The 12,639-nt window shown below is 42.9% G+C and overlaps 1 protein-coding gene across 1 annotated transcript in view; it reads left to right on the top strand.

The window, feature by feature from the left end:
- ABL1 (ABL proto-oncogene 1, non-receptor tyrosine kinase) overlaps positions 1 to 12,639 on the top strand; it is an 83,381-nt gene that overhangs the window by 35,071 nt on the left and 35,671 nt on the right. The gene's annotated exons all lie outside the window — the stretch shown is intronic.

Here is a 12,639-nt window from a genome sequence, read left to right as displayed (position 1 = left end):
CTGGCTTTTCCTGTTTGTTCCAGTTTTTGAGTGGGGGCGGCTCCAACTCTGGGTTCCCTCCAGAGTCCTGCTGGGGTGGCTTGGTAGCTGTGTTACTTAACAGGGTGCTGAAGCATATTGAATGAGTGCCAGCCTGGCCTCATCCTGCTCTGCAAAGCTAAATCAAAAACCTTCTAGCTCCCAGGGTTTGCCACTGTCTGTGGTTAGCTCGTTTCACGCTGCCGAGCGTTTGAATGAGTGCAGGGAGATTCCTTGCAGGGGCCTTGACTTCCCCTGTATTTGCTAATCCACTCTGAATATACCCATTCCTGGAGTTTGCTTCCATTGGGTTGCATACTGACCTATGTATTCTTCTATGCGTATAGGCCATTCTGATGCTTTATCAGGAATATAAAAATGTTTTGTGACTGTAATGCACGTGCACTTCAATGTTATAGTTTAGCTTTAACTCCCCTGCTGCTGCAGCTATTATTCAGACCATGAAAGCTTCATTACTTCATTTTGACTCAAGAGTTGTATGGTCCCTAGCAATGCTTATGCAAATTGATGATTCATTTCGATCTTTAGAGTTGAATTTAAATATCTATTAATTTTTAGACTTAGGCAAGTAATTGCATTAGTTTTGCAACTTCTGTGAAGGATATTTTTTTTATACCTAAGGCCCTATTTCAAACCTCTGACCTCATTCCCATAAAGCAAAGCAATTTCATTACATCATAGCTGTGCAATTTGACTTTTGATAGCTGACATTTGCATTTATGTTGGATCCATTAAATATTTGCTTAAAAAGCTGCCAGGCATTTACATGTTAGCATGTAAATGTTAATTAATTAAAAATTGGTATTCTTTTGGCCTTCTTGCTGGCAGTTTTGTTGAAAATGAATGAATTGTAGTTTTCCCTTCTATCGTCACCCTCTGCTTGGTTTCCAGAAAAAATGATTAACGATTATTTTTTTTTGCCTTTGCAGCTGCAATATTTGATTGCAGTCTGACTTCACTAGTGATACATACGGAAATATTTCTGCAGTTAATTGGATGTTATCAAATCCACAGCAGGTGACTAAGACTGTACTCAGACATAGCTGTTCTCCCTCTGTTGCAGTGAGCAGGATCTCTAAGGGCAGATTCCTCTCCATGGCACTTTCTCCCTTTGTATAGTGATATTAGTTCACAGTTTACATTGTCTAAATAAATACTTGAGGAGTTTTGTGTCCAGGATCTGCTGCCATTGACTTCTTTGGAGGCACTGTAGCTTCCATGCTGCTCCGATTAAAGTTATGTTTCAGATAAGTTAAATGAGACTTGTATGAATCCTTTGGGGTGGGAAAGGATCAGCATATATTTGAAACATACGATATATCAATCTCTCACAGGGTGCTTATTTGCAGGCTTCATATACATGTTGAGTATTTTAGCTTAATATTTATTATCCTTAGCAATGGCTAACCATCTTTGAATCCCACTAAATTCCAACCCTAGCTTCTTCTGTTGAAACGCGTTAAAACACATCTTCGGTTGCTCTGTAACTTTAAATTGCCTTTTTTCCCTCCCTGAACCTCTTCTGTCACCTATCTTTTGCCAGCAAGTCTTGTGAAAGCAGCATCCCTTGTGATTTGGATCAACTGACTGTCTGGCAGCAGGACTGCACGGCGCTAGGGAGGACCCCTCCTGCGGGCAGCCAGCCAGGGGCGACTGCCGAACCCCCCGCGCCTCACCGCACGGTGCTCAGCAGTAGGATGCTTCGTGAATGGGATGGAGAAAACCTTCCTCTGAGCACGCTTGGAGAAGGGTAGCACCAAGATTAATAGGAATGTTTTCTTGGTGCCGCAGGCTCAGGAGCTGCGGAGTGAAATTCCTTGCTCGAGCTTACCCCCTTGGTAACACCTCAGTGACACTGATTAGTCATATTAAAAAGGAAAACAACAAAGGTATAACAGCCCAAATTTTGTAAAATGGCTATTTTTGCACATTGAGCCTCAGATGGTGTTTGACCCTTAATACAGATGGTTTCACTTAATGTATTTTGTTTAAACAATCCCTGTTCCCTGGAAGTGGTTTCAGAATAGGCTGTTCCTCATTGCTGTTCATGTTTGCTTTTTCTTATGATATTATAAGAAGCTTGAAGAGAGTGGATTCAGAAAAGGGCCATAATCAGTGTTAACAGGCATTTGTGGAAGCTTTTGTATTTTCCAGTTTAGGTACTGCAACTTTGTTGACTCCTGGTAGCTTTCAAAGCGGCAGTGCTTTGGAGCACTTTTGTCCTGAGGCTGTAGAGCTCCCTACATTTCTGTTACTCCCCCTCCTGCATTAGAGACCTCAGGGGGTCCCAGCACATTTTTATGGAACAGCTTGTCATCTGAGATACCTGGTTTTCCCCCATGGGATTTGCTTCGTGGTGCTTCAACACACGAAAAGCTCCTCTTTCTCCTGAATACAAACAAAGCGTTTCTGTGCGGGGCAGGGGGTGGGGGATTTGCCTGTTATCTTTGGATCTAGCTGTTTTTCATGTCACTTATAATTTCCGCATGTGCAGGATGTGGTGTTGATATTGAACACACCCTGGGCGAGCTGTGAAAAGTCTGCATCAAGCTCAACATCAGGAGCCTTTATATCGTGCCCTCTGCTGTAGCCATGCTGCCGTGAGGCAGCTCCACTTGATGGAAGGAATGTGAGTGCCCTGGAAGTACATGAAATACATGTGTTTTATAAACTGGAAGCTGGTGTATTGGGTGTGTTACTGAACGTTTCACATGTGTGGTACCTTCTAGCAGTGGATCGATCTCAAGGCAGGGACTTGACTTTGTAGTTAGCTTGTCCAGAAGCCAGGTGGCATGAAAATCTTTTACACTTGGAAAAAATGGAGGCACAGGTTGGGTGAGTGTTTTATCTACAATTACAGGAGAAATCTAAAGAAGAGTCGGAAATAAAACTGTGGCATATCTTTTCCTAGAGCATATGGTTTAACTGAATGGTTAATTTTCCCTTTATTTAACTTTTTTTTCCCCCAAATTATTTTAATCTTAAAATCCAGACCCCATTTGAGGGTTTGGCAATGTAAGCAAAAGTGAACCGAGCTACTATCAGCTCTTTCTGAAACAATAACCTGCTAATGCTGCAAGTAACTTTGTGACATCTTTTAGTCACTTCGGGTACAATTAAAAAATGAGAGATCACATTGTGGGGTTTTTCCCCTGTGCTCTTCCTTGATCTTATAAATGGTACGTTACATGGGTTAAAATCCTTTTGTGTTACTTTGTCAGGGTCTTCTATTAGCCATGCAATATGGAGCGATACACTGGCTGCGTCCCCCCTTTGACTCCAGAGCTGCTGGAGACTTCTAGTCCTGTTTCTTTCTCCAAACCTTCCTCTACTTTGAGATTAATTTTAAAATAGGTGCTTCTGGCACCCTAACTGTAGTGCGTGTTTGAGAGATTAGGGGAACACAGCAGCTCTTTTATCCTGTGAAAATCCTCTGGCCACATTCCAGGTGCTAGATTTGGAAAGACTGACCTGAACCAGGAGAAGGGAGGAAGTGGGGATGTGTGGCCTAACAAAAAACAGTTGGCTTTCACTCTGGGTTTTCCTACCTCTTATTGGTTCAAGCCAGAGCCTTCCTCCTCCTCTAGTGGTTCATGTTCTAGACTGCTTTTGCTAGTTCTCTTTGTTTTGTAGGCTTTAGTCTTTGTTCTTCTAATAACTTGATATAACCTGTGTAACTTGGTTGGGCAGGTGTGGAACTTGCATAGGGAGTCTTGAATACACCATGTACTACTAGTGAAGTTAAGTCTGGGCTTCTGCACTATGTTTCAAGTGTCTTCCAGGTAAACCCAAATTTTTATGGTAAAGTCAAACAAAGGAGTGTCAAAACAAAAGAGTTCTACCTGGGCAGTATGTGGTATTTTCCGTTCCTCTTGCAAGATGCTGGGAGAGACATACAATTTCAGAAAGTGTTGGATATTGTTTATTTTTGTTGCATGATTCTTCTTTCATGGAGAAAGCAAGAACAAGATAAAACAGTAAGAGCTTGTACTGGAGGCTCACAATCTGCAGCAGTAACATGGAATGTACCTGACTTATGTATTGCTGACCTGAGACCTCAATAGTTACTGGAGCTTGATCAGAAATGGGAAAAGCTGTGAATTAAATTACAGGGCGGTGCTATCTTCTGCCTGAACTTTGTTGAACACCCCCTGAATCAGGAGAAGCTTACAGAGGAACTTCCTACTCCAAAATGGTTTCTTACAAAGCTGCGTTTTCAGAGAGTGGTGTCTCTATTGCAGCACTGTTGCCTGTCTGGGTGTCTGTTAGCTCTCTAGGAATTTGAGGCATTGCCTTCCTTAGATGCAGACTGGAGCGTGGCCGGTTACTCAAGACTGGCTGAAGTACTTCCATTTCAGGTGGAAGCAGGTCTCCCAGTGCTGAATGCCTGTGGTCTATTTGACGGTCTCTGAATGATTAATGAAACACATCTATAGCTGGTCCACTCCTACATTCACATTTAAGTCATTTGGATTGGTTTGTAGGGCTTTCAGTGGGAAAGGCTGGTAAGATTAAGCTGTCCATACAACTCAATACTTGCCAGTACAGGTTACTTTCTCAGTATTTTGCATTAAGAAACAGCTCTCCTGGCCCCTTGGTGATGCCAGCGCTGTTACTTGTATGAACAGGTAGTGGGGACAGTCTTCACATTCCTGAAGTGGGTCACCACATGGTTGTGTGAGCCCTGGTGCCAATGAAAAGGAAATGGGAAAGGTGGGACCAAGGGTCTCTGGATTTAGATGGGATCAACTGGCAGAGGTCCCTCACTCCATGTCAGCATGATCTCTTCCCAGAGATGTTTGCCTGTAGCGCTTCTGCTGCTTGCTGCCTTGTGCTCCATTGTGCAGATCTTCAGAGCAGTCACAGGTATTTTACTTTTTTTTGTTACTTATTTGTTTAATCATCTGTGCAGGTCTTGAAAATCTGTTTTTCTCTTGTGAACAGTGAAGTGACTCAGCTGAGCCTGAAATGTAAGATGCGGCAGCTATAGGGCTGGTGTGGAGCAGGGTTGGATAGCTTATAGGGTGCTGACTGTTGCTATTCATTTATACTTCTGCACTTTTCTTTATTTTCTGTCTGGTATGCGGGCAGACAGAATCTACAATCTTTATTCATGCCAACAGCTGTAAACCTCAGACCACATGTAATATATCTGCTCTGTGAAATGGCTCTGATTAATGATGGGCAGGTAGGGTAAAGAGGGAATGAATAGAAAGGAACTCTGGATTTCTCAAAATAGACATAGGGGCAGAGTTTGGTGTTACTGGAGATCAGTAACACTGATTTCTTTTTTACACCTCCCTTCTTTATCTTACCTCTTTTGCCTGGAAAGGCAGAAAGCATGGAGGTATTCCACAATCTCATGCTATTTTATAAATCTAAATGCAGATATGATAAGCATTATACTCTAAGCATACCAAGGAAACTCATCCTGAAAGGGTTTAATTTTAGAACTTTTACCCCTGATGAATTCAGCATCAGACATTTGCTTTGTCTTAATAGCGCAACCTACAGGGAATGTTCCCCAGTTTTCTAAAAAAAAAAAAAAAAAAAAAAAAGTTCAAATTAAAATGTGATCTTTCAATGTGTTTTTATGTTTAGGAATCAAAAAGCATTGTTTTAAATCCTTATGGAAATTTAGCACTAGGTCTAGCACTTGAATTGCATTTTGTCTACACTCAGCAGTGCAAGACTAAAATGGATACTTTTTTCTGCCTTCTTGCTGCAGTTGGACCAGGATGGAGGTCAATATATACATTTTTACATTTGCCTTTCTTCACAGTGAAATAGCTTATTTTTGTCTGAAGTTTCAGCCTGTTGGCCCCAGTCTTCATAAGAGAAAATACTGGTCCTGCCTTTATGTCATAGTCCCAGCAGGACTCTTAAAACTTCTTATGTTGTGTCCTGACAACAAAATAAAATACTGAACTGTTTGGAGGGAACCATTGCTGCAGGCAGTTCTAATTAACTGGAAGCTTTTCCTTTCTGGGAGTGTATATTTAATTTCTTACACTGGGAATAATAAGCAATTAGTGCTATGGAGCACAAGGCACTTCACTGGCATATCTGAGGGAGGCTGAGAGTAGATACTGAGGGAGGATAAATACTGTAATTAAAATCAAGTGATTGTAGATGATTTTATATAGCATCTTTTATACTTATATAGTTGCTTTTCTATTTATATAGTTATAAAGAGCTTCTACTTTTCCAAAATATTATGCACTCCCTTGTGGATGTAGTAGTGGAATCTTGAATTCCTGATCAGAAGGCACTGTTTTAGGTTTTGGGGTTTTTTTTGTTTCTTTCTTAATTGGAAAAAAAAAAAGTACACTCATTACAGTGTCAGGAAGTGTGTATACTGTGCTCCTGCAAAGGTTTCTGTCCGTCGATACTGATGCTGTTCAAAAGCACAACTCTGTTTAGGATTAGATCCCTAGAGAAAAATTCTCTTTGCCATTGAATTTATCCTAGTCTCCTGTTGCAGTGTGTTACTTGAAATTTTCTGCATTTTGGAAAATGATTGTAATCTGTGCTGAATTCAATGCTGAAACAGCTTAGGTGAGGGAGGACTGAAGGTGCGGTGTATGGCTGGGTAGGGAGCCCTGAAACAGCAGTGAAAACATTAAATACTGCTGTGAGACCTCCTTTGCGTGATCTGCCTCAGGGCAGAGGAGCTGAATTGCTACTAGGTTTGATGGATTATTTGTTTATTGATGGATTATTATTTGTGTGTGCTCTGCGTGATTTTTTTCCTTTGCTTTCCAAGTCCTTTGGTGATTCCTGAAGCGGTGCCAGCAGCAAGCGTGCTGCCACGCTCAGAGCTGAGCCCCGAGTTAAACTCCGCTTGGGAGAGAAAACGCAGCACAACGGCATCGCTGGGGTGGAGAAAGACGTTCCAGCTGTTCCAGTAACATGAATTTGATAGCTGATGCACAAAAGGTGGTTCATACTGGGCAGAGCGAGGGTGCTCCGTACAGGTCGGTGTTGCCGCAGTGTGCCTGCCCAGACGTGGGGAACATCCCCCCCCTCTCCCGTGTGCGGGCCGCCCTGCAGAGCATCCCCCCCTCCCCCGTGTGCGGGCCGCCCTGCAGAGCATCCCCCCCTCCCCCGTGTGCGGGCCGCCCTGCAGAGCATCCCCCCCTCCCCCGTGTGCGGGCCGCCCTGCAGAGCATCCCCCCCTCCCCCGTGTGCGGGCCGCCCTGCAGCCGCGGGCGGTGCGGGACGAACCTCCCTCCATCTCCCTCCCGATCCTGCTGGGCTGAGGCAGCGCTGGATCAGCGAGGCTTGTTTTCTTTCCTTCTTCTCCCCTTCTACCCCCTCCTCATGTGTAATTTGATCTCTTAGGCCTGGTCTTCTGCTTTGGCAGATTTTTCAGCTCTTGGATGGAAGAAATTAACCACTTAGTTACTGTCAGGACGAAAACATGTTTTACTGGTCCTCCTGGCTCTTCCTGCGGACGTGCTCAGAATTACACAAAATAGCCCGTGAAGTCATCAGCTTTGAGCTCCCCCCTTTAAACCTCTTGTTTTAACTTTACTTTTTCATCTGCATTTCCTTGCCTTTTCATTTAAAAGAAAGACGGAAATGCTCCCACTCAAGATCTGAGTCAGTATTTGGCAAAGAAACTTCTCTAAAATTTATTTTCTGATACTTTCCAAGTATGTATCTTTTCTGATTGTGTCCTGGCTTTCTGTGAGCCCTCTCTGCTCTGGTCTGGCAGAAAATGCTGAACTTCACTAGGATCCCTAAACTGATGTTACTGTACCTATTGCACAGAAACCGTCAGTCCCTGCTCCCTCTTTTACAACCTTAATAAACTGCCCAGCCAATGCATGTTAATTAACTATAGTAAGCAGGAGTTTGTGTGATTTTTGTGTCTTTAAGGTAAGCAGCTGTTTTTTTCAGATCTGAAAAGTGCCAAGATGCTTCTTTCTTTTTCTTTGTCTGCAGATGTTTCAATAAGTGTTTAATGGAAGAGGTCCAAACCTTTTTCAGTGATTTGTGAAGAGCCCCTTTGGACTTGAATTTAACCTTGCAGGCTTCAAATGCTAATACCCCAGGCAATTCCCTGTGGAGCTCACAACCCACCTTGTTTTTTCACATGAGTGTGCTGAAGACAAACCCCCACTGCAGGAATTTAATAGTACCCTCTGCCTTGTTACTACCTTAAAAAGTAGGATTCTGCCCTGTTGCTTGTAAGGAATTTCAAATAGTTGAACATCCCATCTCTGAAATCACCACTTCTTAGCCGCCTCCTTCACTCATGAAAATTGCAAATAACAAACATCTGTTTAATCCAGGAGAAAAAACAACAAATGCACATGCTTTATTGCACAATCTTTTGGGTTTCTGTTGATGTGTACAGTCGACTTTTGTAACCTGGCTTTTTCTTTTTTTTTTTTAAAAAAAGTTTCTTCCTGTGAGAGTGGTACTTGCTAAGTCCAAGTGCCAGGAGTGTTAATATTTTATTGTATGTGCGGATATCTCTCTGTGCTCTTGCAGGGTCGCTCACACTGTGCTAGATGGTTTCTGAAGGACAGAAAACACTCTTTGTTCTCAGGTGTTAACTAGCCTTTGTTCAAATTAATGTGTGGGCTTTTTTGTTTAGTGGTTTTTTATTTATTTATTTACAGTAATGCCTATTGTAGAATGGTCGGAATAGTAGGGAGAGACTTTTGTTTTTAACATGCTGTTTTAACTAGGTATTGTAAACATGTCAGCTGAATTTTGGGAAGAGCTTAAACGGCAAGGTAAATAATTGTGTCTCTAAAAATGTTGTGTATGTGAATTGGAAAAGGAAAGGCAAAGATGTATACGTAAAAGGCTGGAAGGAAACAGACGATGGCAACACTGATGGAGTGGTTCTGAGGTAGGGCAGTGCTGGAGAAAGTCTGGGTGGCATTGCACACCGCTGAAGGCACGGAGGTTCATCTGAGCAAGGTACTGGGCAGAGCAGTAAAACCACTTGAGCCCTGTTTGTCTGGGTATACATTACTAATGACAGTGGTATTACTGATTGCTAGTGATCACCAAGTGGTAGTTAGAGATCCTTCTGTGTCTTGGTTGCTTGGGCTTTCTCTTTAGGTGCATGAACAAACTTGGAAAGTTTTACTGGGCTGATGTAGTCATTCTATGTGCAAATACCATGATTCTTCTCACCCTCTACCTGTGATGTGGCAGGTATTACAAACAAATCACAAACGTCATCACCTTTTTGTGTAGTGCTGTCATTGACAAGTAGGCTGAGAATATTGGAGTATCCTGGAAGACTTGTTTTCACTTGTCTTTGGAGTAGTTAAACCATCATCAAGACTAAGGGGCGACTGACTTGAGACAATTGTTTAAATTTGAGGTGGCTTTTATGGGCTGGGTGTGGGATGTGGGCTCCACTCTAACCCTGCCAATCTTGGGCTCGAGTTCTGCCGTGCTTTCTTTGGCATACCATGGTAAAGCTCTCATGACTTCATGTGCATGACCCACTGAAGTTGTATTAATTGCCAACAGTTTTACAGGACTCCACCAGACGGTGTTTTGTGCTACACGTGCCAAGAAGGTGGAGTTTAGTAGCCAGGATTTTAAAGCTGCTAGTCCTCTCAATCTAATACACACCAGTATCTTCCCAAAAGTTTGCTACATTGTATGTAAGAGTGGATGGAGGCATGTAATGGTGGAGGACCTGAAAACCTGAAGGAAAATTGAAATCTGTCAGACAAAGCTGGACCAGGCCCCAGGAAAATAGGCAATACTGTGTTTGCTGTCGGATCAAAGCCCAGCTTTGTTACAGCTGTGTCTGTAGCACATGCTGCGGTCATTCATGGATTTCAACATAGGCTTCTTTGATCATTTTCATATACACATATATTTTTAATCAGGTAATGGTGTTAGAATGTGTTAGTCCACTATGTGAAAGATGCCATCGGAAGAGAGCTGTGTAGTACGGCAGCGCTTTCTGACATGGACCTATTTTTAATCCTAAAGACAGTGGCCAGTGAATGCCCAAAATCACATGTAACCTTATCACTTAGAAAGAAAAATGTGTTAGGAATTAATGTGATTCTACATTTCATTGCTCCATGCATCCAGAGACAACAAAGTGCTTTACAACCAGTGTTGAGTTAGTCTTTTAACACCTGTGGGGAAATTCTCAGCTGCATTTACAGAAGAACAAGATAAGGCACAGGTAACTTGCAACTGTAAGGAAGAATCTGTTCTTCTGGTGTGCTCCTTTACTCCTTTGCTTTAACCACTAGTTTGTGCTGCTTCTGTTTCAAGTGACTTTTTTCCATCCCAAAACAGCTGAATGTGCCTATCAAAAAATGCCCAGTGGTTGGGGCTTCAAACTCTGTTATCTTACCATGTTTCAGAAGAGGATTTTAAAATAAAATTAAAGCTTTGCTTTCAAATGGGTGACAAGCGCTCAAGCTGTTTTTAATGATATCGCAACAAAATTTACTCCAGCTGCTGACATTGTGGGATCATGCCAAAACTCACTTTCTGTGTTCATGGAGGCCAGTCCTTTCGCTGCTGCTGTCATGTATGTGTGTGATCGTTCTCTTTTGGAAAAATCTGTCCTCAAATTTTGGGTAGCTTTAAAAAAGTAAAGAATATATAGCTGTCTGCTAGAAGAACCCCAAACATGAAGGCTGTTGGCTAAATAGGTTTATACTCTTGTATGAGCATGAACAATAAAGACTAATGGATACTGGATTGCATTAACAAGAGCAGAGCCAGCAGGTCCAAGGAAGTGATTATTTCCCTCTTTTTGGCTCTTGTGAAGCCACATCTGGAGTATGGCGTCCAGCTCCCTCCTTCCCTGGGGCAGCTGCTGACACACTGGAGGGAGTCTGGTCGGGGCTGGAACAGGCGATGCCCCTGGGGCTGCGGGAGCTGCCTTCATGTGGGGAGGAAGAGGGGACAGAGGGGGTCCCAGTGCTCTTGTAACCACCCCACTGGTGGCTGGACAGGCTCTTCTCAGAGGTGCACAGCAAAAGGAGGAGAGGCAACACTCAGAACTTCACAGCAAGGCAAAGCTGGATAGATACAAGAGGATAAAAAGTCTTCTGTGCTGCCCAGCAGACTGGGTTAAAGTTTAGCTGCAAAAAGCCTGGAACAACCTGATCTAGATAGATAGCCACCCTCAGAGCAGGAGGAGGTTGAACTGGAGACCTTCCGAGTCTGCTCCCAACCAAAATTGTTTTGCCATTCTGCAACATGAGAGCCCAAGTTGAAGGTTGCATCAGTCACTCTTTAGTCCAAAAGTCTGCACGCTTTTCATGACTGATTTTGTTCTAAGATGTGTATATGACAAACAAACATGAAAGGGATTAATAGATGTCAGCCGTTAAAAGTAGCAGAGTTTGTGTGACACTACCAATATGGCTTTTATTTTTGTATCACCAGTTAATTTCGTGGCATGCAGGAAAAGCAGAGGGTGTTTGCTTAAAGTATTTGCAGTTTCGTTTGCCATGACACAAAGGAGGAAGCATTGAAGGATGACATTTGTAGCAAAGGGACCACACAAGCTTGTCTGCATGGAAACATAAATGGAATTAATTTGTTTATCTACATAGGGAGTTATCCCAGGATAGCTCTTTGTGTTTAACTCCCGAGTGGATGCATTTCTCCTACAGTGGGTTCTTCTGCAAGCAGGTTAATTTAATCTGAGATGAGACATTCTTCTTCTGGAATAAGAACCCCAGGAGTTCATCAGGAATGTAACCCACATTAACTCTGCCGGCGCTTATTGTATTAACCTTAATTGTAGTGGGTGGGTGGTGTTTGTGGGGGGCAGCCTTTGTACAGCCTGGAGAATGCTATGGGGGTTCCGCATTCCTGCAGCTGAAGGAGAAGCAGGATGGGGATGTTCCTCACATGGAAAAAAAGTTATGTGCAAGATGCCTGGTTTGCTCTTACCAATGTTACTTCATCTCAGTTCCCTAAACGTGACACTGAGTCTGAACACGTAATGGCTGAGCTCCTCCTGTGATTTATATAACCTTTCTCCTCCAAATCTGCTTTTAACTCATCTTCCCCACCCCCACCCCTCCCAGAGCAATTCTGCACAAGTTCTCTGTTGCAGTCTCATGTGAAGTTAGGTGGACAGGCAACAAGTAGATAGGTATTGGTTTCTCTTTAAACCCTTGTGCTTCCATAAAATAGAAATCCTGCTCCAGAAGTGGAGAGAGGAGGGCAGAATGTGGGGACAACTGCATCGTCTTTCTAATGCACGTGCAGGCTGCAGAGGTGGGGGATTGGAACTGTAGCCTCATCCCTTTGCTGGACTGTGTAAATTGAGGAAAGGGTTAAGGTCTTTTGCTGTTTTCTGGTTTATTAAATGGGGATATCCATGTTCATATTTTGTGAGAAAAAGCGTGAAAGCATTTTGAACATCATGCTGTCCTTATCATGATTATTTCACTGCTAGAAACGGTGTGACTTACGGTATTTTAAAAAATGCAAATAACATTATTGCAGTTCAGTATGCGTTGAGAGACCAAGGATTTCTTTCCAATCTGTCTTTCACGTATACACTCCATGGATCAGAAGACTGAGGCAAAGTAGTGCTGTAAAATAATGTTTAAAGAGTCTGAGCGATGTTTG

This window comes from Falco rusticolus, chromosome 9 (assembly GCF_015220075.1).
Source record: "Falco rusticolus isolate bFalRus1 chromosome 9, bFalRus1.pri, whole genome shotgun sequence".
NCBI classification, from domain to species: Eukaryota; Metazoa; Chordata; class Aves; order Falconiformes; family Falconidae; genus Falco; species Falco rusticolus.
This window is presented reverse-complemented; position numbering and strand designations above follow the sequence as displayed.